The sequence below is a fragment of the Mustela lutreola genome, chromosome 5, assembly GCF_030435805.1.
Source record: "Mustela lutreola isolate mMusLut2 chromosome 5, mMusLut2.pri, whole genome shotgun sequence".
Classification (NCBI taxonomy): domain Eukaryota; kingdom Metazoa; phylum Chordata; class Mammalia; order Carnivora; family Mustelidae; genus Mustela; species Mustela lutreola.
In genome coordinates this window covers 24,797,935-24,823,556 of record NC_081294.1, presented here as the reverse complement: position 1 = coordinate 24,823,556, position 25,622 = coordinate 24,797,935, and the positions used below count along the sequence as shown (strand labels likewise).

The 25,622-nt window shown below is 39.6% G+C and overlaps 1 protein-coding gene across 2 annotated transcripts in view; it reads right to left on the bottom strand.

Annotated features, from left to right (window-relative positions):
* CDH6 (cadherin 6) overlaps positions 1 to 25,622 on the bottom strand; it is a 124,606-nt gene that overhangs the window by 56,326 nt on the left and 42,658 nt on the right. The window lies entirely within an intron of this gene.

Below are 25,622 nucleotides of genomic sequence, written 5' to 3'. Positions count from 1 at the left end.
GCATGCTAGCATACTGAAGTTTCTGAAGTGAGATTTTGTAACAGTGATGCAAGCCTACATTTAATACAGAGTTTCTCAAACTTGACCCCGGAAGCTTTTTCCCCCTGTCATCTGACCTAATAACACTATAGGATGGGGGAATGAGCAACCTACAGACTTTATATATAACAGAAGACAGGAATGAAATGAGCAATTTTATTTAAATTTCTTTAGGAAATCCTGGGCTTTCATCTCTAAACTTTACTTGTATCATAAGCAGGCAAGTATACATATAAAAATTGGTCATACAATTTCTGTGTGATTTTCACAAGTGCATCAAATACATCTCAGTATCACAGTAAATGCAGTTGACTACAGGATCTCCAGAAACGTCAACTACTATACTTGTGTGTACTAATTTTCCAGGACAAATATTAATTTTCAAGAACCTAACCTCACATTAAAAAAAAAATCCTTGGGCCAGATTGTCTAACAAAGACGTTACCATGTGGTTTACTATTTCATATAATTAGGGTAACACATACCTATATCTCCATCCTAGACTTTCCCACATTTCTTGAAAAAAATCCAACAAATTACTTCTTCTTTGTATGATTCGGTATGGAAAAAAATTTTTCCTTAAATAATGAAGTGCTTTGTAATGTAGAACATAATAGTAATTAACTTTAGTATGTTTGCTAAGTAAATGTAGACAAAAGAAACATGTTTTAGGTAATCTGATCCTTTTTTTTTTTTCCTCTATGTCAGAATAATGTGTTCACTTGTCTCCTATTATTCTACCAGGTAAATGTATATATGACCAGAATTTTTATTTTTTTAATCCCAGCAATGAGTAATCATAGCCACCAAACACAAGGTTTCATGAAAGTTTCTTTCTTTTTTTTTTCTTTTTTTTTTTTCATGAAAGCTTTCTACTGGACTATCAGTGAAATGTTTCATAGTGTTCAGCATTTTTAAACCTTTATTCTATTACTATGCATCTTCTTGACAGCAGGATGGGGAAGTTGAAAATTCCACAGGTGAGTAAATTAGTACTGTGACAATTAGTCATGCTGGCAAAACTCCAGGCAACCGTAACTTGTCATTAGGTGGCCTTGGTACAGGTGTGGAATCACTGATGATCAATTAGGCCATGACAAGTCCTCTTTTCTCGTGGATGGTATATTAAGGGGATTGAGGGAGCATATGGAGAAAAGCCCTCTAAAGACATCTATTCATTTTTAGTAGCAGAGATTACACCGAGGTTGATTCAGTGGAAATTACATTTTTCCTAATTTCTCATATTCTCCATTATTTGCACAGACAAGTCCTGCCGTGAAGAATTACATGTCTGCTGCTACCCTCAGTGTGTGCCCCATGGTGCTGGCAGGAAAGAGGATTCAGAGAATGGAGGTGTCAGCTGTGTAAAAGGCAGACTCCTAAAGGCCATTTTAAAGAAAAATCGATCCCTGTGGGCGTTGTGTGGAAACTCTACAAGCTGTTGCCACTTGAATATTAAATATTAGTTCTTTTTAATATCACAGATACCAAAATGTCAAGATTTCTTTTCTTTCTTTCTTTCTTTTTTTTTTTTTTTTTTTTTTTTTTGCTTAGTTGGTAATGAGCTTCTAAAGGGATGCTAATTTAAGCAGTGTTTCCGAGTATGCTAGAACATCTAGATTTGCTATAACCCAGCTCGTTTTGTATCAACTTGGCAGGGTGTGTCCTTGTTAAAAACTCAATATGCGAAATTACTAAAATTACTATGATCCACTCATATTTAGTGTTAGCTTTCGAAAGGGAAAGACTTCTCTGTGAAATTCAAGTTTAAAAACTCTGACGAACTCTAAACTGTTGAATCTATAACTTAGCAGTTCTCATTTAAGACTTTGGAATGGGCAGGACAGCGTAGTGGTGAAGGTTATATCAATGCTGGAGCCAGACTGGCTGCGTTTAAATCCAGGCTCTGTCCGTTAGTTGCTTTGAATTTGGGAAAATGCTCGGTCTCACCCGGCCTTAATTTCTTTTTCTGTAAATGGGGATCATGACAGTAACTACCTCATAGGGTGCTGTAAGGATTAAGCCATCATGTGCAAAGCACTTATAATAGCGCCGGCCCCTTAGACAGGTATTAATAAGTATCAGCTGCCATTATTTTTATAACTGTTGTTACTACTGCTGTTACTGTTCTTACGACGTAGTGCATATGGAGAATCCACCTACAGCATCCCGCAAAAGTCTGCAAAAGATAGCATAGTTGTCCCTCTTATGCTTGAATACTTTATTTTCCTAGAAGCATTTCTGAGCGAGTCAAATTTTCTTAAAATTAAAAAATAGAAGCACTTTAAAAGTAAGCATTATGCCGTTTGCTAATCGTTTTCCTCTGTGTAGACTTCAATTCAGGATTTCACAGTAATAGTGTAAAAACAGGGAAGGTGGGAACTTTATGCCCACGGATGGCATGAAGAATGTGAGCGAAAAGGAAACTTCAACAGGAGGATGGACTCATTCATAGAATCTGTTTTTCTCCCTTTCCCTTTTGTTAGGTTAAGGTTTTAAAAATTATCTTTACTTTATTCGTGTGAAAAAAAAAATCAGAACTAGCTTTACAGTAGCAATTTTGACCTTATAAAAATGCATTGGACAAACATGTCTTTATTAACATGCTATGATTATCTTCTTATATAGGGGAAGTATTTGAAGTTTAAATGAGTGATGTACATGTATTTTAGATTTTACTTAACCTAAACAATATGCAACGAAAAAAATATGCAATGAAAAAAAATATTCTGAGCATAACCTTAGATATAAAAAAATAGGATCCACAGGCCAAGGAGGGCAAGGGCCCATTGTAGCACCACTTTGACCAATATGGGAAAGCTGCTGACTTGTGAGCAATCAAAATATAGGGGAACCACATGGCAAGTAGTAATCAGCTATGCTGGCTCTTTTCGTAGATGTCAAAAAGTACACCAGAAGGACAAGGAAGTAGGCATGCATAGATACTGAATTTTAAAACAGCAGGTATTCAATGATAGTCAATCAGGAAAGAATCAGAAAATTAGAGAGTAGGAGAGGAAGAAGGCTAAACAAAGTAGATACAGTAACTTTCACCCCTACCTCCTCATGGCACTAAGAGCAAATCAGTTAGAAATGTCAAAAACTGTAAACATCAACCTTGAGCTGCCTAATTGCAGCCTAATAACAGTTTAGCAACGGACTTAAAAGATTACTTAATAGATCATGTCTCTACTTTTTTTTTTTTTTTTTCCGGGCATCTAGCTTTTTGGAGGGAATTTCTGTTTCTTAGAGGCAATCATTTGTATGCTCTGAAATTTGATATGCAAAAGTTGCTGGTCTAGAAAAATAGTTTGAATCTTTACAGAAGCCCCTTTTTAGTGATGTGTAGAAGGTAATTAAGATGTTTATGGATAGTGGGGCAAGACCCATATAGCGTTGATAATTGCATACTTTGCAACTTTATTTCCCTGGCAGCCAATAAGCATATGTACTTCATCTTCACAAGAGTACATAGTCAAGTCCAGCTTTTATTTAATGCATATTTAGGAGGAACCTAGGCCTCACTAATTCATGATCTACCAGTTTAGAATATGTAAGAATGCAGGAGCTGGGCTAAAGTTTTCCTTTGATTAGCAAAACCTTATCCTTTAGATTACTGGAAATTAACAGTGTAAAAATCTTTCTTAGGGATATACAGAATGAGAAAACAAACTACAATGTCTTCGAGTTCCCTGGAGTACTTTGGAATCACCTTTTATTTGCAAATAATTAATATGCTAATTAGGAAAATTCTCTATTGATTGAATTGCTTCTCTAGTGACTTATGTTTGATAACAGTCTGAATGACTCAACTGTGTTATCTGGTTTTGAGATACTGATTTTATTATACTATTTACAGGCAAACAAATAAGTAAATATTAGGCAGACTTAAAAGCAATATAATGACTTTAAAGTTTTAGAATTCAGACTTAGCATACATTTGTTCTGGTATTCTTGATTAATTCTAATCAGAGCAATGATACTATAATGCCATCTAGGCTTACAAATTAAACCAAGTGCATTCGTTTTTCGGTATGCAGAGCCTTAACTTGGGCATTCAAAGCACAGTAAGCATTCAATAAAGCAACATTATTAATATACTTTAACCATTTATCATAGTAAGAGAAGGTTTTAAAATCTGGTAGGAAATTGTTTTCTCAAATAAATGGTGTTGCATATAAATGCAGCAGCAAGGTATTTTGCCCAATGTTGCTCACAAAAAACATTTCTGAAAATACCATCTACACATAAGTCATCCTAACCCATTGGCATACCCCAATAGCAATGCTTTAGAATATGTGTTATAAATCCCTTGTTAAGTTTTGATACATTTTCTCACATGATATCATTAATGGAGTAGAAAACAACTGGTTATTATTTACAACTATTTAACATTTCTCTCAACTCTATTGTATTCCAACTCTAAGCCTGAAATTGCTCTAGTTCCATAGTCTTTGGGTGTGATGTTGATGAAGTTGGTATTTACTCCACTAAAACCTAACAAATTCAGGAAGCAGAACTGTGAAGTCAGGATGAACTAAACAGAGTGAAGCCAAAGGTACACATGCTTTTCTACAAGTAAATATTTAAAAATATAGATGTTCTTTATTCCGAGAGAAGAGTTTTACAACCAATTAAGTTTGTTCAAGATCAATTATCCGATGTCCCAAGAAACTTTATTTTGAATAAGTTGCCACTTGCTATGAATAAAAAGTCCATAGAATGTGGCTGATCTTCTGGAAATGGTGGCATAAGGACAGAACCAATTTACAATTTTTGGTAGAGATTTCACATGAAGTCTTCATTTCTAAACTTCCATTTCATTTTTCTGTAAATGTCAAAGTCACTGTTGAGTAAAATTGGTTCTGTTTCGTGTGTGTAATGAACTCCATTGAAATGTGTCAAACAGCTTTGGCATCTCTCATCACGTAGCATTTCTCTTGTGCCAATGAATCATTATGGCAACAGCTATCAAATGATGCCTGATTTTTTTTTTGTAAATGTTTATATTTGTGGATAATATGCCAATCTGTTTGCAAACTGATGTGTTTCCAGATGAAGCTATTTTAACAGTATTACCCTCGTTCTAAAATCATATTCCCCACATTGCATTAATGAAGATAAAGTCAAATGTGTTACAGCACATAAAACGGTATTTTATGTGTAGTTGAGGCTCAAGGAATATTTGTTGACTTGAAATACCCATTTGGAACAAAAAAAATTTTTTTTAATGAAACTTGAATCAGAGGATAAAGACAAAGGTCATTTTTCCATGTGGGGAAAAACATCCAAGCTGTTTTATCGTGTAAGAAAGCATCAGAGTATGGTGCACCATGCATCTGGATTAGAAGTTCAACCCTACTCAGTACTGGCTGAGGATCAGTGCGTGTCTCAATTTGTTTGTCTATAAAATGGAACGATATTATATTAACGGTACCTATTCCATAGGACAGCTGTGAGCATAAGATGAATGAATTCATGTGAGGTCTTAATATTAAGATATATTAAGAAGGCCACAATGACCTACACTGTTTAAAAAAAAAAAAAAAGGAGTCTTAGTAGAGGACACACATTGGGCATCCTAGGGCAGAGTTTGCATCTTATGCATTTCTTGTCTTGCCTTTTACAATTAAACTGAAACCAGCCGCCCTTCTTTAAAAATCTGGGCTTACTCATTTCTGGACTAACTTGAAACATCAGATGTTCTGGTGACTTTTTCTTTAAATTTCTGGAGTGGAGGGAGCTCCTCCCAGAGCACTGTAGGCTCTTCCCCACCAGTCCTTAGAGAAGCCATTCAATTGCTTGCTTCACTCCTTTAGGCATATTGCCTGGCTCCTGAGGGTGTCTGGGCTTGGGGATGCCGTCTTTCCCGAAAAGATTTACTCAGGGAAATGAAGGAGAAGAGAATGCACTTTACACCTTTAATTAGATATTCATAGCATGAATTTTAAACAGTTTCTGTAGCAAACTATATGTCTATACGTTGCAGGAATGTATGAAAGACTTGGTTTCATATTACACCCTCTTGTAAATTAGGCTGGCTCTTTGGCTGCTCCATTAATTCTTTGGGATGCATAGCCATTTAGGAAATGAAGCTTCAGTAAGAAGGAAAGATGTCAAAACCCGCTTGCCCGTCAGTGTGAGCTGTTTCAGTGAGTTTGCTGTTCTTCCAATAGCTCAGTGAAAGGGTAGCCCGAAAGTATCGGCTAGAACTATAGGCCGGCAGGAGCCAAGGGTTCCTTAGTGCATGTGAGGAGTTCAAAACAGTTTTAAATTTATTAAATTGTAAAAGGAGTCACGTGGTTGGGTTTATCAATAAACCACTGTGAAACTTGGTAGATCGCAGATGATTTTTAAAGGCTCATACTGGTGCAAAATGTTATGAGGAGTGGAGGTGCATTTATTTTTCCTGCTATAATGTCTAAATTTTTTTGTTGATGACATGAAGTCTAACTCATAAATAATAACACTCGTGAATTTGCCGTGTTCCATCCCTGACCTTACTATGGGCGAGCACTGGACTAAGGACACCACAAACATGTTGTCATCTAATTCTCATGCCCATTCTGCGAGGTGGCTAATCTCATCATTTCAGCAGAGGAGAAACCGAAGCTCGAAGCTCGGAGAGGTGGAGAAACTCCTTCCAGGTCACACCCCGAGTGTGTAATAAAAGCAGATCATAGCCTCGGTACAGATTCCGCAGTCCTTGCTCTGACCCTACCCTGAGGAGTCTCAGCACTGATCAGTGCTCAATACAGTTGTGACCTTAGAATGGAGTCTTGGCGACTTCCCTAAAATTGAAAGAGCAACACAGGTTTCTAGAGGTAAAAATAGTTGTGACAGAGTGGATGAGCTAAGTAAGAACAGCAAACAAAAGTTAGCTCTGTGCTCTACCAACTTGGAAGTCTTAAACTACAGTCCTCCGAGACGGAGACTGTCGTCCTTATCCGCTGCCTTAGAGATGAGCAACGCAGGTGTAGAGGGCCTGGGTCCTGTGCCCGAGGGTGCCCAGCCAGTGGCTGGCCAAAGCTGGACTGAGCCCCGCTAATCTAACGGCAACTTCTTAGCTATAACCTTCACTATCACATTTGTATTTTGCTCGTAGATATAGCATCTAGGTTTTATTTACTCTCATTTCAGACAAAAGTTGAACTAATTTATCACCAGGTTTCTAAATCCCCAGCAAATTAAAGGGATAGTGTGAGGAGTGCTGGAGGCTGGGGTACCCGTGTTAGCAGGAGGGGGCGGCGGAAAGGGGCAGAGAGGGTGGCTACCGACAGCCAGCAGAGGAGCTGAAGACGGAGAGGATGGAGTCAGGGACCGGCCTGGGGGAGAGGGAGGCTCTGTGTTCCTGTGCCCAGAGCAGTGGTGGCGCACAGGGACCGCAGACAAGCATGTGTGGCGGAAGCACACGCACAGGGAGTGCAAGGCGACTGAGCGTAAGAATGACTAGGTGCCTGAATTAATGACAGGAAGACTGTCTGGACGAACAAAGGGATTCTCTGCAGCCCTTGAGGGTATTACGTTGTGGCGAATCCAGCAGCGAATATTCCTAATGCTGACCCAGCATCAGGAAGAAAAGGTCCATATTCTCCTGAGTGTTTGAGAAAGCACAGGTTTGTAGAATAAATCTGAGCACTGTGACTGTGAAACGTTGTTATGGGGGCTGGGTTTGGGGTCCCATTGTATTTCTCTTCCCATTTTATCTCTGGCAAGCTTCTCCGTCTCTCTGAGCTCGTGTGTACCTAACTGGGGCCAGTGTGCCAGTGCCGGGGCCAGGCCGGCATCGGGGCTGCAGGTGCACACTCCAGCCCGTTCACCGGTTTGGAGCCCAGCGTCAGTACTTGTTGGTCTTGGGGGATCGACAAGTGACTTGACAAGATGTGCTTCAATTTCCTCATCTTCAAATGGGGAATAGTGAATTTCGGGGTTTCAATGGAGGCAACAGTAAATAACACCTGGTTTCTCTTTCACGTTCCCCAGAAATGAAGAAATAAAACAAAGCAGTATTACATGAAGTCTCAACTATCCCATTTTTGACTATAATAATATATAAAAGGCAGATTGGAAAGGTAGCTTAGTGGGAGAGCCCCACAGACTTGCTAAGTAAATCCCCGCATTAGTCAGAGGTCCCCTGGAGTCAGGGTTACATTTTATTTTGCTTTTTAAAATTTCTATTCTTTTTTTTTTTTTTTTTTTTAAATAGAAGAACAGAGTGGCTCAGTTCTAAGGTGCAGAGTCAGAGGGGATGACTGTCTGCTCCCACCTCCGTTCAGCTGAGGTACAGAACCAGAGGTCTGAAGAAATGATCCCAAGGAATCTGTTTTAATCCTTGCTAATTAAAAAAGATCATTAGAGACATCCGTGATCTTCAGAGGCAGTAAGTCACTTATTAATTACCAACAATTCTTATATTTATAGCTTTGCTTTTTGGAGTTGTTTACAGCATCACTAAAAGGAAAATGTATGAATAATTTATGGGTGGGGAGTTTGAAGCTTCCCTTAAAATATCTTTCACTTCAGGTCAATCAGTGCATTCCAGGCAAAATGAATTCTTTCTCCATCTCCCTTTACCTTTCCCACTACAGATACACATACATAGACACACAGACACACACACACACAGACACACACAGACACACACACACACACACACACACACGGTAGCGAAGGGAGAGCAGGAAAGAGAGAAAGAGAGTGCGTGAGTAAGCAAAAAGGGCTAATGATCTATATGTTTTTATGTGCTTTGGACATTTGCCTGTTAGCACTGAAAACAACATGCTATTCTCACCCCAAAGAGTAGCACTGTTTACAGAGGTGTAACCCTTTACATCAAGTTATAATGGGAGAAAATAATCGAACCCTGACTTGATGTTTGGATAGCTTCATTCCTTCAATGTGTTTTATGTAACACTTTATTTGCAGAGGATTCATAACTTAAATTAGATGCTTCTCATAATATCCTGGTGTAATAACTTAGAAGACATTTAATTGAATAAATACTGTATAACAACTTAAAGGGGCACTGCAATGTTTAAAGATTTATTCCCTGAGACTGACTGAAGTCGAAGGAGGTCTGTGCAGGTAGTGGCATCTTAACTAATCCAGGCTAATTTTAACTGACCATCAACTTAAACTTGCACAGACAGGAAGACAATGTGCTTGAATGGGTTGCTAGATGTTTTATCAATTTTGATTGCCTTCATTTGAAAACTTTAATTAGAACCTCTGTTTACTTGAGTCAAATTGCGCATAAAATATCATGCAAAACATTTTAAAAGGGAATTTTAATTATACCACTAAAGAAATGCCCTTGTTCAATGTTTACTAAATACTTGCCAGAACAAGTTAATTAATACATGTTTAAATAAGTGAAAGAAGAAGGGAAACAACAGAAAAAAAATCACATTCATCTTTTGTCAAGTTTTACTGCAGTTGTCAAAGAAGTTCAATTTCTAATTTAACGACTGTGCTGTTACAGTGTGCATGTGTAATTATAAACAATGGGGCACCGGCACACAATGAAGGCCAGTGGAAAGCTAATTCCCACTGGAAGTTGTTGTTCAAAATAATTGTGCATTGTTACTTGATGTTCTGCAATCATCAAATTAAGCACTTTTCAATTTCGTGCAACTGTTTATTTATTTTGTGGTAGATGATCAGAATGTTCAGATGGTACTAATATGGCCTTTTCATTGTTTGAAGCTACAGAAAAATACTTTTTAATAGAAAAAGCATAATGTGTAGACAAAGACAAAATTTCATGATACTGCGTTTTTAGTTCCAATTTTAATATACCACCAACTTTTTGACTTTATTTTTTTTAGAATCCCAATTTTTCCTGTCTAATAATGTAAACCATGACTGCTTGTGTTCATAAAAATTGATATTGGAAAGCATTTGATAATCTGCTAGAAAAACAAAATGAAATCAGTCTTCCTGGGATATGCCCTATCCCAGTAGCTTTATGAAAAATCAGAAGGAGAGGTACCCAAAATAACTTTGTAATCTTTTGGAGAAAGAAAATGCACATATCCCATTAATGATCACTACCATAACTAGGGAAGTTTTTCTCTTAAATAGCATAATCCACACTATTATCATTTACTCTCATATTGCTGAAACTGATCACCAGATTCCTCTAGTCCTGTAAGAAGCCACTACCTATCCTGGTGTAGGAGATGACAGTTACTGAGGACCAGGTCTCCCCTGGGTCTCTCACTTGAAGTTTCAGGCCCATCAAGACAGTCGAATTAATAAGCCTCGACGGGTTTGTTATAAAAATTAAATTAAATATGAGACAGTATGTAAAACACTGACCATGTTGCCATGTAAACAAGCATTGATTATGAGCTAGTATCCCTTTTGTAAGGTCCTTCATTGCTTACAGAGAGCTGACCTTAGGGAGTGTAAGAATAGCACGTATCATCATCTACAGTCTTTGGGCCATTTAATGTCAGTAAAAAGCATGAAGTCAAAAGATCATAAAAGGCAGCCTACATAAAGAGCAAAACAAAAAAACCTTTTTTTCTTCTATATATCATTTTCACTTTAAAGAAAACTTTATGTCTAGAGAAAAGCATGGTAGATACTTAAGCCTATGACCAACTTGCTCTGCAATCTCAGCTGGCAGGGGAAATAGAATTTTCTAATGAATTTCTTCCTAATAAAATAAGAACGTGAAGTGCCAGCATGTTTGCACACCTACCAATTATGAAATGAGTTTCCCTGGATATTAAAACGAAGCCAAAATATAATTTAGTCCTATAAACTACTGTCAAACTCAGCTATAGTTCCATTTGAAGGATTAGGAATTATTTGATTAGCAACTGACGAATGGATGTTAAGGTGACTAATTTTTTTTTTTCCCCAAAACACGCTAGAAATTTTTTGTAAAATGGGCATTTTTTTTTCCTTAGGAAGAAAAAAAATATGCACATAATATATATAAATATATATTTCAACACTTTAAAGGCATCTTTGAGAGTCAAGTGCTTAGGATACCCCAACCTTAGAAGATGTTGCAGCTGTGTCATGGATGTGTAAGTTATTTCAGATGACTATAAATAAAAATCAGGTATCCATGGTTATAAATACTCTGTTTCACATTTTCTTTAGCAACAGCAAAAAATTTCAATTAATTGAATCTCAGCCAACTACAAATAATGCCAGAAGTGCAATATTTGGTGCACAAGGTCATGGGCAATCATTAATTAAGATGCAAAGGAACCGCATTAAAGGTCCCCAATACGGGATTTTTGTTCCAGAATTTCTGATGGATATGGACTGAAATATCTATAAAAATGCAGCTTCAGCTCTATGGGAAAAGAGGGAATTGGGTACAATCTCTATTTTGCTTGCTCTGGAAGTTTTGATAAAGTTCTGAAGTGTCATTTTTGAAAATGAAGATGAAAATAATCTTATTGAAGGATTTTTATTTATAGAAAAGAAAAGCCCTTGGCCTCCCATGTTATCTTTATTTTAAAGGAACACCAAGTCAGTGGTTTCCCCTTGGGGGATTGGAGGGGAAGATGAAGATCTTTTCATAATGGCTAAAGCCACCAAATGTGCAATTTGTCTTATTTAGAAATTTTCCCCAAAATCACCTGCCAAGAGCCAGTAGAAATTAATTATTTTCAAGAGAAAATCCACAATCTTTTATAATATCTACACTTGGGGGGGGGCAGTATGATTATATGTGTGTGAGTGTGTGTGTGTGTGTGTGTGTTGCTTTCCAGAATGTAGATGTTTCTTCGTGTTGCTTTATGGTGGTTGAGTTCAAACAAGAAGAAGTCTCAGAAAAAGATCAGTACAACTTGTTAGCCTCCAATTTATCATCCCCCATCCAAGATTTAATGGTTGTGTTAACCTGGAGTCTCAAGAATAATTATAGTCTAAAACAAGTCCTCAAAGTAAGGAGATGAAAAGAACTGTATAAATTGAAGGCTGTCATGAAGTAGAAATTGCACAAGCAAGGGAACTTTCATCGTGTTGAGTAAGTACTTTACTATCGGATTCTTTTTTAAATTAAGGTGCCTGGTAAGTTGGATGAAAATAAAATATGTATGATTAGCAGGGAATACCTTGGCCCAGAGTAGTTGGATAGGAGTGGAAAAAGGACAGAGAAGTGGTTCCCCCCACCCCCAAGTCATTACCAGCTTAGTTCACAGAAAAATTATTTCAAATACTTGCTTTGAAAGACTGCTTTGAGGTCTGCTTTTAATTTGAACAGTTAAATATCATATTCATGCCAATGAATCTTTTTCCTCGTTTTAATATCATTAAGAAGAAAGCCTCCCAGGCCAGAGTGAAGAGTGTAATTGCTTAAAAGAAGAAATATATAGCATACATATTTAATTCAAGCCTTTAAAACAATTTCCTTATGTTGGCTAGGCACCTTTGTTTATGTAAGACAGCCTTTTAGTTTTTAAAAGAACTCAGCAACATCGAACCATATGGAAAAATCTCTAAAATAAGATTTTAGCAAAATAAATGATCTCTCACGACTCTTTCTCTGGTTGTAGTTGGCTTCCCTGCTTGTGTCTGTTTGACTGCAGGTCAGTTTTAGAGGAGCTTTGATTTTTCTAATACAATTAGAGTAAGCCACACTCTATAAATTTGAAAAACTCCTCTAAGAACAAGATAGGAGACATCATGAAGTTTAGGTCATAAATTCCATAAGCAAGCGCTTGGAAATTTTTCATGTCTTGAAATGCTCCCACCAACTGAAGAGTATTTGTTTTTGTGAAAACTTTCTAAAAAATAGAATGAACCGCTACTTTTCGTAGCTCAACAGATTGCTGTCTGCACGCACATTTCCCACTGCTTATAACTAAAGAGAAATGACTTTGGCACTTTATGTGTTTGATGAAAGACTGTTACTGCAATTGCCCTGTGAGACACCAAGCCACCTGCCACAGCATCCCTGGCCATCTGAGGCGGTCCTCTCCAGTTGGTGTGGGAACAGCAAATCAATATGCCACCAGAGAGAAGCATCCAGAGCATTCCAACTAAGAGAATGGGCTTTGCAATCAGCCAGGTATAGGGTGAACTTTTTTTTTTTTTTTAACTCATATGACGTTGGACCTTACTTTCCCTTTTAAAGTTTTAGACTTTTCACCTTCAAACTGAGGATGATCATGTTCAGGCCCTAGGGTACTGATGTGGGACGAAGTGACTGGGTGTTTGGAGGGAGTGGATGCATGGTAGCTGTTATGAGGTTATAGTTTGGTGAAGGTCTAAGGGACTGATAGCTTTGGAGATGTTTTTCGGTTGCATCATAACCTTTCAGCTATGGGAGCAACTTGCCCCTCGAACCTTTCTGCAGAAAGGTACTGCATCAAGATCCCTCAGAGGGATGCTGGTAGGACCCAATGTGTGAAATGTATTCAGGTCTTCAGTTTGATTTTAAATATCTAAGCACATTTTGCATTCTGCTGAATAATAGATCTAAAGTGTTTTATTACCAAAATCATTTTTGCCCCTCAAATCTCATAAACCTGACTCTCACATTGTTATCTTCACATGATGGCTTTGCCCGACCTCCGGGACCTGGTGGGGCATGGGAATGGCTGGCCTGGGGCACACAGGACAGAAACCAGACAACTTGGACATCCACAAACTCTGCTCCCTAGTGCCCTTGTACTGATGGTAGGCAGAGCTCCCTCTCTCCGACCACACTATCTCATTCTAAAGTGAAATATAGGCAGGGAAGGTTCTCTCTTAAGGTATCTCCTTGCCATTTTAATTTAAAAATTTGGTTGATTTGGCTGAGAAACACGGTGCAGTGGGGGGTGGGGGAAGGGAATGGAGGGAACAACATTTCATTCCTTAGTGAAAAAGAAGAAGTCAAAGATATTTAATGGCAAAACATATGCCAATCTGTGTTGGTCCTTACCCATCCCTATTTTGATGTCCTTTAAGAAAACATTAAGATAGTCTTAGAGTCAGGAGGGTTGCTGTAGAAATTATGGCATATGCTGAATTTCATCCCAAGAGTCTTGTGGGTAATTTTGCAGATTAAGTGGGAAGGAAGATAAAAACATGCTTTGGGTGGCTGGGTAGACAACCGGGTCTTCCCTGAGGCTAAATAACTTTTCTCATAAGTTAAAAAAAAATTCCAAGATGATAATAAATTATTGTTTCATAACTAAGTCAATAATTCCATGATATAAATAATAAAATCATTGTGTAGTTCTCAACCTTCTGTCGCCCTGACAGGTTAAACGGTTATCCAGATTTTTTTTTTTCTTTTTCAAGTTTTTATTTAAATTCCAGTTAGTTAACATATAATGTAAAATTAGTTTCAGGTGTAGAATTGAGTGATTCATCCCTTCCATACAATACCCAGTGCTCATCACAACCAGGGCCCTCCTTAATATCCATCACTCATTTAACCTATCACCCCGCCCATTTCCCCTCTGGTACCCCTCGATTTGGTATCTTTAGTTAGGAGTCAGTTTCCTGGTTTGTCTCTCTGTTTCTTCCCCCCTGCCCCAGTTTTGTTTCTTGAATTCCACGTGTGAATGAAATCATATGGCATTTGTCTTTCTCTGACTGGCTGATTTCGCTTGGCATAAGAGTCTTTAGCTCCATCCATGTCATTGCAAATGGCAAGATTTCATTCCTTTTTTATGGCTGAGTTATATTCCATTATATATGGATGCCACATTTTTTATCCATTCATCAGCTGATGGACATTTGGGCTCTTTCCATAAACTGCCTGTTGTCAACAAAACTAAAAAGCAACCTATGGAATGGGAGAAGATACTTGCAAATGACATATCTGATAAAGGGTTAATATCCAAGATATGTAAAGAATTTATAAAACTGAACACCCCAAAAACTAATAATCCAGTTAAAAAATGGGCAGAAGACATGAATGGACATTTCTCCAAAGACGACATACAGGTGGTCAACACATACATGGAAAGATGCTCCACATCACTCATCATCAGGGAAATGCAAATCAAAACTTCAATGAGATGTCACCTCATACCTGTCAGATTGGCTAATACCAACAACACAGCAAACAATAGGTACTGGTGAGGGTTTGGAAAAAGGGGAACGCTCTTGCACTACTGGGGCAAGACAGTAGTGGGGCAAGACAGTATGGGGGTTCCTCAAAATGTTAAAAATAGAACTTGACTTGCATCCAGCAATTGCACTACTGGGTATTTACCCAAAGGATACAAGAATATGGATTTGAAGGGGTACATGTACCTTGATGTTCTCAACAATTATCCAACGTAAAAATAAAACCCAAAAGTGTCCTCTGTTCACCATCAACCTTTTTAACCCTGTGCTCTGGGCCACACAGGTTGAAGAATTATAGAGATAACGATGGTACATGTTAACATTTCATTCTGGATAAAGGCCCATAAGGTAGATAGAGGGAAAAAGAGAGAGATGGGGAAAGAGAGGAAGAATATGGGTAACCTCCGTGAGGGCTGAGCTTAACTCCTGCTGTTTGTTTACATTTTGTGAAGTGAAAGTGATACTGACTTGTTCTGGGGACCCGTGACGTATTTGGCCTTTCTTACTTCATAGATGGACTCAATTCAGTGATGAGACTGTCCTATGCATGTGATGATCAAACCAAACTTGTCTTTGTATAAATCTTCCCTTCTCAGCTCGGGCTTGTTTCCTGCTGGAAGTGAAGGGACATGGCCCTTCTGCTCCCAGCCTCCCAGCCCTGAGCACCTAATTCATTAGCTTCAGGGCCCGCCGCCTGTCAATGCTGAAGTTGTTAGTAGGGAGGAAGGTTAAGCTAATGAATAAACAGTACTCGATGCTTTCTGGGCCTGTCAGATTGTTCAAACTGATGTTTCTGGGTAGCAGAGGTATATGATTGAAATGAACTTTCCTCTCTTCGGGAACCTTGATGGGCTCCTCTGAGCTCCCTTACTTCTGGCCCCTTTTCTATAGTCCCCTTGCTACAGGCATGTATAGTCTATTCAGGATGGACTAAGATGACCATGCACAGCCTCTGAACACTTTTACACTCTTCCTGCTGAGGTCACCTTGCTCCTCCGGGCAGCTCTATTGTATGAAGCCCAGTGACACTTCCCCCCCCTCCCCACCACCTCCAACCCACCAGTTCTTTCCCCTTTGGCCCACGTGTATCCCCAGGAAGCACTCACATCCATATCCTGACAAAGCCCTTGGAATGCCCCAGCTCTGTCGCCTAAAGAATGAGGCAGCCCCTGTCTCAGACCTCCGTTGATGGCCTGCTTTCTCTCCTCCAGGGAGTTTGGAACGAACTCCCCTTGGGTCTAGCGGCTACAGGGGTCCTCTCACAACAATCAGGGTGGTTCGGTGGTTGTCTCTTTGAATACTCAAGTCTCTCCTGATTGGTTTAGGATTGGACGGTGGCAGCCTCTCTTACAAAAGTGGGTGGGGACTTGGCAACAGCAGAGCCTGCCGGTAGGTAATCTCTCCAAATCCTCACTCTGATCCCTTTTATCTTTTCCACGGGGGTGGGGGGGGGGCTTTGAGCCATTTATGTGTTCAGCGCTTGATGGGAGTTGAACCCACATCCTTGTTGCCCGTGTTTCTTGGTAACTGAGTTTCAACTGGGTTAGGAAAGGTCTTCTTTCTTACTAGACACAAATCTGGCTTAATTCAGTTAGGAAAAATAAGCAAACTCTCCATGATAACTAAAATTTAAAAATATATAAATATGTCATCAAAATTAAGTCACTGCAACACGTTTATCTTCTCTGGCAGGTAATCTAGCACTTAGAGTTTGATTTGACCATAAAAACAAGTCTGCACAAAATCAGTCTGAAACTGTCATAAAATGAAATGAACTTTAAAACTGTATCAAATTCACGTCATGAACTTCTCCTTTAAAAGTGGTACTTATAGGCTTGGTGCCAACCCTGTAAATGCAGTCTGGAGCAAACATTTCTTTTGCACATTTTCACGAGATGCCTTTGATTGGATTATGTTGACCAGCGAGTGGATAAGATACTGAGTTTGTTTTAAAGTTTTGTAGCAGAGGTCCAGGTTTGAGCATGAGCTGTGGTTACCTCTGGGATTTCGACTGGTCTAGATGTGCCTGGCAGACTCTTGGGGTCAGCCTGCCCGGAGTCTGCGGGCATGAGACACCATGATGCCTCCCAGGAGAGAAATTGTCTTCAGGGAGGGAAGCGTCAAGCAGACAAGCTTGAACCTGTAATGAAGTCTCAGCCATCACATGAGAAGGACAATTCTGAGCACGGCATGATGCTGCCGTTTGGATTTGTCCCCTTAGGGACTCAGGTCTGAATCCTCAGGAGGAGGGGGCTACAAAGAAACTGAAAGAGCTATTTTTCGCTAAAATCTTCAGAGACACTGAAGATTCAGATGACCTAAATATCCCCAAACCTCGGTTGCTCCCTGTGTCTCCCTGGCTGGAAAAAGCAGCGTTTCCTCGTTCTGTTGAAACTGAAACAGTCTTGCTTGAAGACAGCCTAGTGACCCCAAGTTGGGGTAGTTGCCCTGCAAGGGATGACAATTCTCCCGGGTCCCCACCTTACCAAGCATCATTGCCTCTAGGCCTGTGTCCAGTGCTGGACCTCAGTGGCCTCCATGGGGCCAATTACAAAATCAGGTTCAACAGAAGAAGTCTCTCACAGAAAAGAACTGCACGCTTTTAAGGAATATGTGCTTGAATGGGTCCTGAGGGTGTTACAGCAAGCAGGTAAGGAGGGACACAAGTGTAGACTGGGTCTGGGTGCACTTACCCAATATTCTTGGTTCGGACTCAAAACTAGCTGCAGTGTTCCCAGTTGAAGGAAGTTGAGAAGCCAGAGAGGCATTGGTATAACACAGTAGAAGGATTTAGGGAGATAGGAAGTCAAAGTGGATTTATATTTTGTTACTATTCATCTACCTTAACTAGACAGCTTCCCAGCCACCTTTTAGGTGTCCCAGAGAATATTCCTTTCCTTGATATATTCAGAAAATATACCAGCATTCTCGCTAAATGCCAAGGAGTTGTTCTCTGTAGGCTGGTGATGACTATGGTGATGCTACTCTTGAAATGGACTTCTTGGAGACCTAGGTGGCTCAGTGGGTTAAGCATCTGCCTTCAGCTCGGGCCATGATTCCAGGGTCCTGGGATTGAGCCCCGCATCAGGCTCTCTGCTTGGTGGGGAGCCTGCTTCCCCCCACTCTCTGCCTGCCTCTCTGCCTACTTGTGATCTCTCTCTCTGTCAAATCAATAAATAAAATCTTAAAAAGAAAGAAATGGACTTCCTAGTTGCCACAGTGATTATATGCTGCCAGGATGGTGGAGGCAATATGTAATATATGACTTCAAGAGACAAGGTGGGCATGACATCTAATAGACACCTCGGCCAGAGTGGTGATCAAAGACAGGTGACCTGCAGAAAGCTTTGGGGGTGGCTAATGGATCACGGAGATCTCAGGCCTGAAATAGATAGTTTACTAATTCTTCCTTGATCTGTAGAGCTGAAAAACCCCGTAGATTTGGTAAGAGAGTCATCCCATACAGAGGACAAGCCACTAACAGAATTCTAAGACTTGAGACAATTCCTAGACCTAGTAACTATAGATAAGAAGAGATTTGAAATCTTTGAGATCAGACTTTCTGTAGATCCAAGCCTTCCCCAAGAGTCTTATAGCCATTTACTAGAGTTACTTTGTACAAAGAGAGATCCCAAATTCTTCACACTTTTGATGGTTGCCTATCTCTGAAAATCCACTGGTATGGTATTTCTTTTGGTTTACTTTGTTAGAGAGAGGGGTTTCCATTGACTTCCACTTCCACTTGACTCCTCCCATTACAGTGCTTCCATCTCAGGAATCAGCGAGCTAATGTACAGATTCAGTTCTTGAGTTTATCTTTTCCAACGGTATTAAGCCTTAATCCAACGGATTAAGCCTCTGCCTTCAGTTCAGGTCATGATCTCATCGTCCTGGGATTGAGCCCCCCATCGGGCTCTCTGCTTGGCAGGGAGCCTGCTCCCCACTCCCCTTTCTCTGCCTGCCTCTATGCCTGCTTGTGATCTCTCTCTCTCTCTGTCAAATAAATGAATAAAATCTTAAAAGAAAAAAAAGAGTAAAGAGATTTACTTGCCTGGGACTTCTCCAAAGCTTTACAGCTTCAGCAGAGAATGGATTAGAGCATAATGTCAAAATATGGTATATATTGTCAACAAAATCCAAAAAAATTTTTCCTATTCTGTAAGAAGGACCAGGAAGCAACTTGGTTGCAGTTCAGTTCTATCCAATCTCTTCCCTCCTGGAATAGACATTTATCCTGGGTATAGCTTTGCTTTCCCTGCACACCATGACCCTGCCACTACGACCATCCATGGACTTACACCGCCAGATTTGCTGCCATCATAGTAAGCCACCCAGGATTGCTCTGAATAAGAAACTTCCCTTTTTACAGGAAAGAAAAAAAAAAAAAAAAAAAGCAAACTACTGGGTGAATGCCCATGGGATTCTCTGATGTTACCATCTACCTCATTCTCCTGAAGCAGCTGGCCTTCTAGAAGGGTGGATCAGCCAACTGACAACCTTGTTATAGTTGCAACGGATCCATAACACAATGGGAGACATCATTGTGAGATTGGGTTCCTGTCCTGCAGGATGCTCTGATCTAGTGAAAAACATGTGGTGGTTTCTCCATAAAAAGAACTCCTGGAATAGAATGGCAGCTCTCATTATTACGTCTAAATCTCACTTACAAATATCTTGTTTCCCAGTCTCACAGATTTGAGCTTTGCTCATTCAAAGATCTCAGAATGAAAAAATAATGCCTCCAATCAGGGACATAAAGTAGGTCGATTTAATTGAATGTTGAGACTGCTATGTGGTTTTTGGTCTCCACATGCCACTGGGCCAACAGGAAAAAAGATGTGCCTGTGTGGTGGGATGCTGTCTGATTTCTAGGGGGAAAGAGGTTGGTGGTCTATATGAAAGGCTAAGAGGATCCCAGGGATTCTTTTAAATGGAAAGTGGTAAAAGAAGAGGAAAACAAGCCTATAGCAGAGACTGTGGCATCACCAAAGCATTCCTTTTTCCTCCGGGGCACGTGGCTAGATTACTGTGTCCAGCCTGCCTTACAGCTAGAGGTGAGCATGTGATTGGGATCTTTCAGTGGATTGTGAGGAAATGTTAGTGCTGAGAATTCCAGGGCTGCAGAGGAGGGCAGAGCTGTAAGACAAAAGGAGCCAGGATGTCAGAAGACATCATCATCAATCCAAGTACATTCTCTATGGGCTTTATTTTAAAAAGGTGTAAATGTCTTCTGGGTTAAACCACTGAAGATTTCAGATTTATCTCTTACAACAACTGGCATTACCCCCAGTAATTACAAACCCCTTAAAAGCACAATTATCCTATGAGTTAATGGCACACTTTAGAAGAAAGCCTGACCATAGGCTTTTATGCCTGTGTTCTATCCAAGAGGAATGCTTTCTGGATGATGGCATCCAAACAGCAAGAGACCACAAGAAGATCTAAACACAAAGGTTGGAAGAGGTTGAGCTGGAGTAGATCTCTTACCCTAGGAAACAGCAATTGGGGGACCCTTGTTGGATGCCTGGAACACTCCCACCATTGGGTCTCATGGGAGAGCTTTATCTGAATGTCTGCCCCACAGACAGTGTTGATAGTCAAAGACACCATGGCCAGTAAGACAAGAGACCCATGCTTTGTTGATCTCTCTCTTCTCTGCACTTGGCGATGAAGGTTGAGAACCAGAAGACTGGTGGGAATGGAGGGAGATAATTTGGGTCCGACCCATGTTCCTGGCACTGCAGCCTGATCGAGGCCAAAGGAGTAAGAGAGTTTGTCAGATCTGACATTGGAAATTCTTCTTCTTCTTCTTCTTCTTCTTTTTTTAAAAGATTTTATTTATTTATTTGTCAGAGAGAGAGAGATAGATCACAAGCAGGGGGAGTGGCAGGCAGAGCAGGCAGATGGAGAAGTAGTGAGCAAGGAGCCCCATGTGGGACTCGATCCCAGGACCCTGGGACCATGACCTGAGCTGAAGGCAGTGGCCCAACCAGACTGAGCCACCCAGGCGTCCCATGACATTGGAACTTATTGAACAGGACTAGCCTTGACTACAAGATAACAAGGCAACCGGGAAGTTACAGAAGTCACCCAGGATAAATAGAGTGAGGAAGATATACTCAAGAGAGCATGAAAGAATGTAGCAATTGAAGAAAAAGAAAGCCATTTCATACTGTTCAACTCTATTAAACACAAGTTAGAGTGACACTATACTCACACACTCTTACTTTTCACTGCGTTGCCAGACGAGCATGGAGAATAATCAGAACAAATCCTACCTCGCATTATGCTTTCTTTCTTAAATTTTTATTTTATTTTATTTTATTATGTTCAGTTAGCCAACATCCAGTACATCATTAGTTTTTGATATAGTGTTCAATGATTCTTTAGTTGCATATAATACCCAGTAGCGTTATGCTTTCTAATTGTGGGAGAAACTAGCTCATATTAGTAAACAAAAATTGCTGTGCTTTTTTCTTGGCAGTGGGGCTGAGAAGATTGAGGTTTTCATAAGGGAAAGAGGGAGGGCAGAATTCTTGATGGAGTTTCATGGGATATAAGGTGAAGGTGTCATTTACTCAGCATCATATTTTCTGCTCTCAGAATGCCCTGAGTGATCTGGCTGTGTCCAACCACACTTTGTCTCTAAGTGAAGGTCAAGATGCCTCAGGCGCTGATGTTGGTGAAAATATTCCCTCACCGCCCTCCATGAACTAATGTTTCTGGTCTGGCACGCTGTGTTTGCTTGTCCCTTTTCCCCCAGATTGAAGAAAAAAAATACACAAAGCTGGCATTTCCTAGAAGTGTGTTCCATGAAAATGCAGTTCCATGGGATCTATAATTTGTAGATGCTACAGAGGAAAAAAATTCTCATCAAGTCACTTGGGTAAATCTGGATTAAAACAAAGGGGATGAGTTTTTTTCTTGCTTTTTAACCACAGAACTTCTCTTAGCCTTGATGAAGCTAGACTGTGTCGTAGAGCATGGGACAGAGATCCCAAGAGCGCCATTTCACAGACGGCTACATCCGCGGGCCTCTGTTTCACCCCAGAGGGCTGAGTGTTCATCAGCCCATACTTTGAGACCTGCTGCTCCAATTCATTTCCCCCTTTGCAGAAAAATTCGCAAGTAACGAATTGATGTGAATAAAAAGAGAAAGACAGTGAAATTCTATTCATTTATCTAAAAGACCGTTTGAAGAATTGTCTGTGTTAAAATCATGTGCCTTTTTTTCCCTGTACTAGAGAGAGGGCAGTCCGTCCCTTGATAAAGTGAATTTCCAGTGAAACAGGAATGCGTGTTTCATCCCAACGCCAAAGAGCTATGGATTCCTCTGTGACTCTATCCATATATATCTTTTGTGTAAGTGAGTTTTAAAATGACTAGTATGCATTTGCCTTGTCAGATTTTTCACTTTTCATCACATGCACCATCTTTAAACTGTCCATGTGGATAAGAGAAACAGCACCTGCAAGTCACGCATTTTGTTATAATCAGAGCAGATCCTAAATTCACCTAATTTTTATTTTATTATTTTTAGGTTTGAGTTTTTTTAAAGATTTATTTATTTATTTGAGAGAAAGAGAGAGAGGAGGAGAGGGGCAGAGGGAGGGAGAGTCTCTAGCAGACTCTGTATTGAGCACAGGGTCAGTCCAACACGGGACTCGATCTCAAGACCCGGAGATCATGACCTCAGTTGCAACCAGGAGTCGGACACTTAACCGAGTGCACCACCCAGGTGCCCCTCACCTTGCTTTTAAAGTTGGGTTTATTAACCATTCATTTATCAACATTTGTTTTCTTCGACCTCAGGGGGTGATCTTTTATATCATTTCACAGCTTTATATCAATGTTTCTGAGGAGCTAAATTTTATTTAAAAATTTTGAGTGTAAATGGAGAAACAGACCTCTTCCAAAACAGTATGGGGGTGAGAAATACAGCTTTGGTAATCACCTAAGTATGGGAGCAATCACTGAATCAGTTCTCATTATTGAAAAAATAAAGTAACTCTAAACTCGGAGCCAGGAAATCTAGTGTCTATTTCTTCTGTGTTTCTCATAAGTCCTGTGGCCGTTGGCATGTTTCTTTACTTTTCTAGGCCTCAGTTTCTTCAACTATAAAATATGAGGGCTGGAAAGGATATCCTCTAGGGAATCTTTCAAGCTATAAGATTCTATGATTCTGATAACTATCTTTTCCCCAGATTTCTACATTTATCAGATTTCAATATATGTCTGTCATTGGGATGACCTGCAGAGGAACAGTTATGATTTCTAGAACCACACATCCATGGTATGTTGAAATAGACGACCTAGCTGGAAATACCATACCCCCTTATTTTATAAAGGATGGAACCAGGATGGCCCTTCTAACCATCAGTCAAAAGTGTGCTTGTGCGTTTGGCTCCTGCAGTGTGTCAATTCCCCCCCCCCCCCAAATGTAGACAGAGAAATAAATGATGACTCAAGATTCTGACAAACTTTTAACTTTTGAAAATATACAATGCAATTAAGACCAAAATTAGGGAAAAACATATATTCATAGCACAGAGAAGAGGCAAACATTTCTAGAGCTGTGCTGTCCCATGCAGTAGCCACAGTTACATGTGTCCACTGAGCACTTGAGATGTCCCTAGTCTGAACTGAGATGTGGATAAAATACATACCAGATTTTGAAGACTTGGATAAAAAAAAAAAAAAAAAAAGAGTAAAATACATCACAAGTAATTTTTTTTAAACTATTGATTTCATGTTGAAATGATAATACTTTGGGTTAAATAAGGAATCCAATGAAATAAAATATATTATTAAAATTAATCTTGTTTCCTTTTATTTTTTAAAATATGGCTATTAGGAAATGTAAAATTGCACATGTGGCTCTTATTATATTTCTACTGGACAGCACTGTTCTAAGGGATTCTATCATGCTAACAAAGGGAAAGATGCTTTAGATACCAACAATGAATTCTGCTTTATCCCCATAGAAACATGACTCAATATAAGTAGCTCCAAACTTTTAAGTAGGCTCTGTTTCAAATTTTTATGTCATTCTTCTCTCAATTAGAAGGATTTCTTTAAACATTGAAACAGCATTATGAAAGACTGGTTAGTTTCCCAGCTCAGTCCTATAGTTTATTTTACTTTTAACGCAACGAAAATGTTACATATAAGCGATGAAAGTATTAGGATAGTAATAAATAAATGAATAAAACAAGAAATCTTTTTTGTTTGTTTCAATTATTAATGCTGGAGTCAGTTCTGTTCAGCTGAGAGAGAAATATAAGGAGATGGTAAACTTCATCTTTACTTCAAAAGTCACTGTTTTCATTCTCTTTAAGACCCATGTAATTCTTTCAGTTCCTTCTTAGTTCTTGCCAATAAACAATTACAGTAATTGTTCGGATATGCAGCTATAAGAACAAAAGAGAAATAGAGGCAGAATTTAGAAAGACTTCTTTCCACTTTCGAAAGGACATGGGAGTTTGCTCTGAGGTTGGATGTAAGTAGAGCCGCTTTGGGGTGGGAGGGTTGGGGAGGGAGGGGGAGTGAAAGCCACTCCTCTAGATGGCCTTTCTTTCTCTCTCTCTCTCTCTCTCTCTCTCTCTCTCTCTTTCTTGCTTTCTCTTTCTCTCTGTTTCTTTCTTTCAAGTTTTTATTAAAGTCCAGTTAGTCAACACAGTGTAATATTGGTTTCAGGAGTAGAATTTAGTGATGCATCACTTACGTACAAGACCCAGTGCTCATCACAACCAAGTGTGTGTGGCCTTTCTTTAAAATGTACTTTGCAATGAATTCATTTCAGTTCTCAGCCTGAAAGCACAGTGTCCTATGGTAGCCAGATAATTTCCCCCTTTTTAAAAAGATTTATTTATTTGAAAGAGAAAGTGTGCACCAACAGGGGGAGGGGCAGAGGCAGGAGAGGGGGAATCCACAAGCAGATTCCCTGCTGAGCATGACAGGGGGCTCCAACCCAGGGCCCTGAGATCATGACCTGAGCTGAAGCCAAGAGTCAGACACAAACCAACTGGTGGAGCCACTTGGGGCCCCAAAAATTTTCCCTCTTGATCTTTTTTTTTTTTTTAATTCTTAAAATGTGCAACAGAGCTTGACTACCTTAAGGCGAGCTACCATGACATGGTGGTTATATTCCAGGCTGAAAGATCTTCAGATTTAAAGTTTAAGATAATTAAAAAAATCTCCAATGGCCAGTGACTTAATCAATTATGCCTATGTAATGAAGCCTCTATTAAAAAAATCAATGTGTTACTTATTTAAAAAAAATCAAACAGAGGGATATTTGAATAAAGATTTAGGTGGCCTTAAGTTCAGAGTAAATCTTTCTCTCCTCCTTCAAGTTTTCAGGGAGGGGAAGAGCCTAGAGAAAAGGAGAGAATTAGCACCTTTTTTTTTTTTTTTTTAAGATTTTTATTTATTTATTTGACACAGAGAGAGAGAGAGAATGAGAGAGGGAACAGAAGCAGGGGGAGTGGGAGAGGGAGAAGCAGGCTGGATCCCAGGACCCTGGGATCATGACCTGAGCAGAAGGC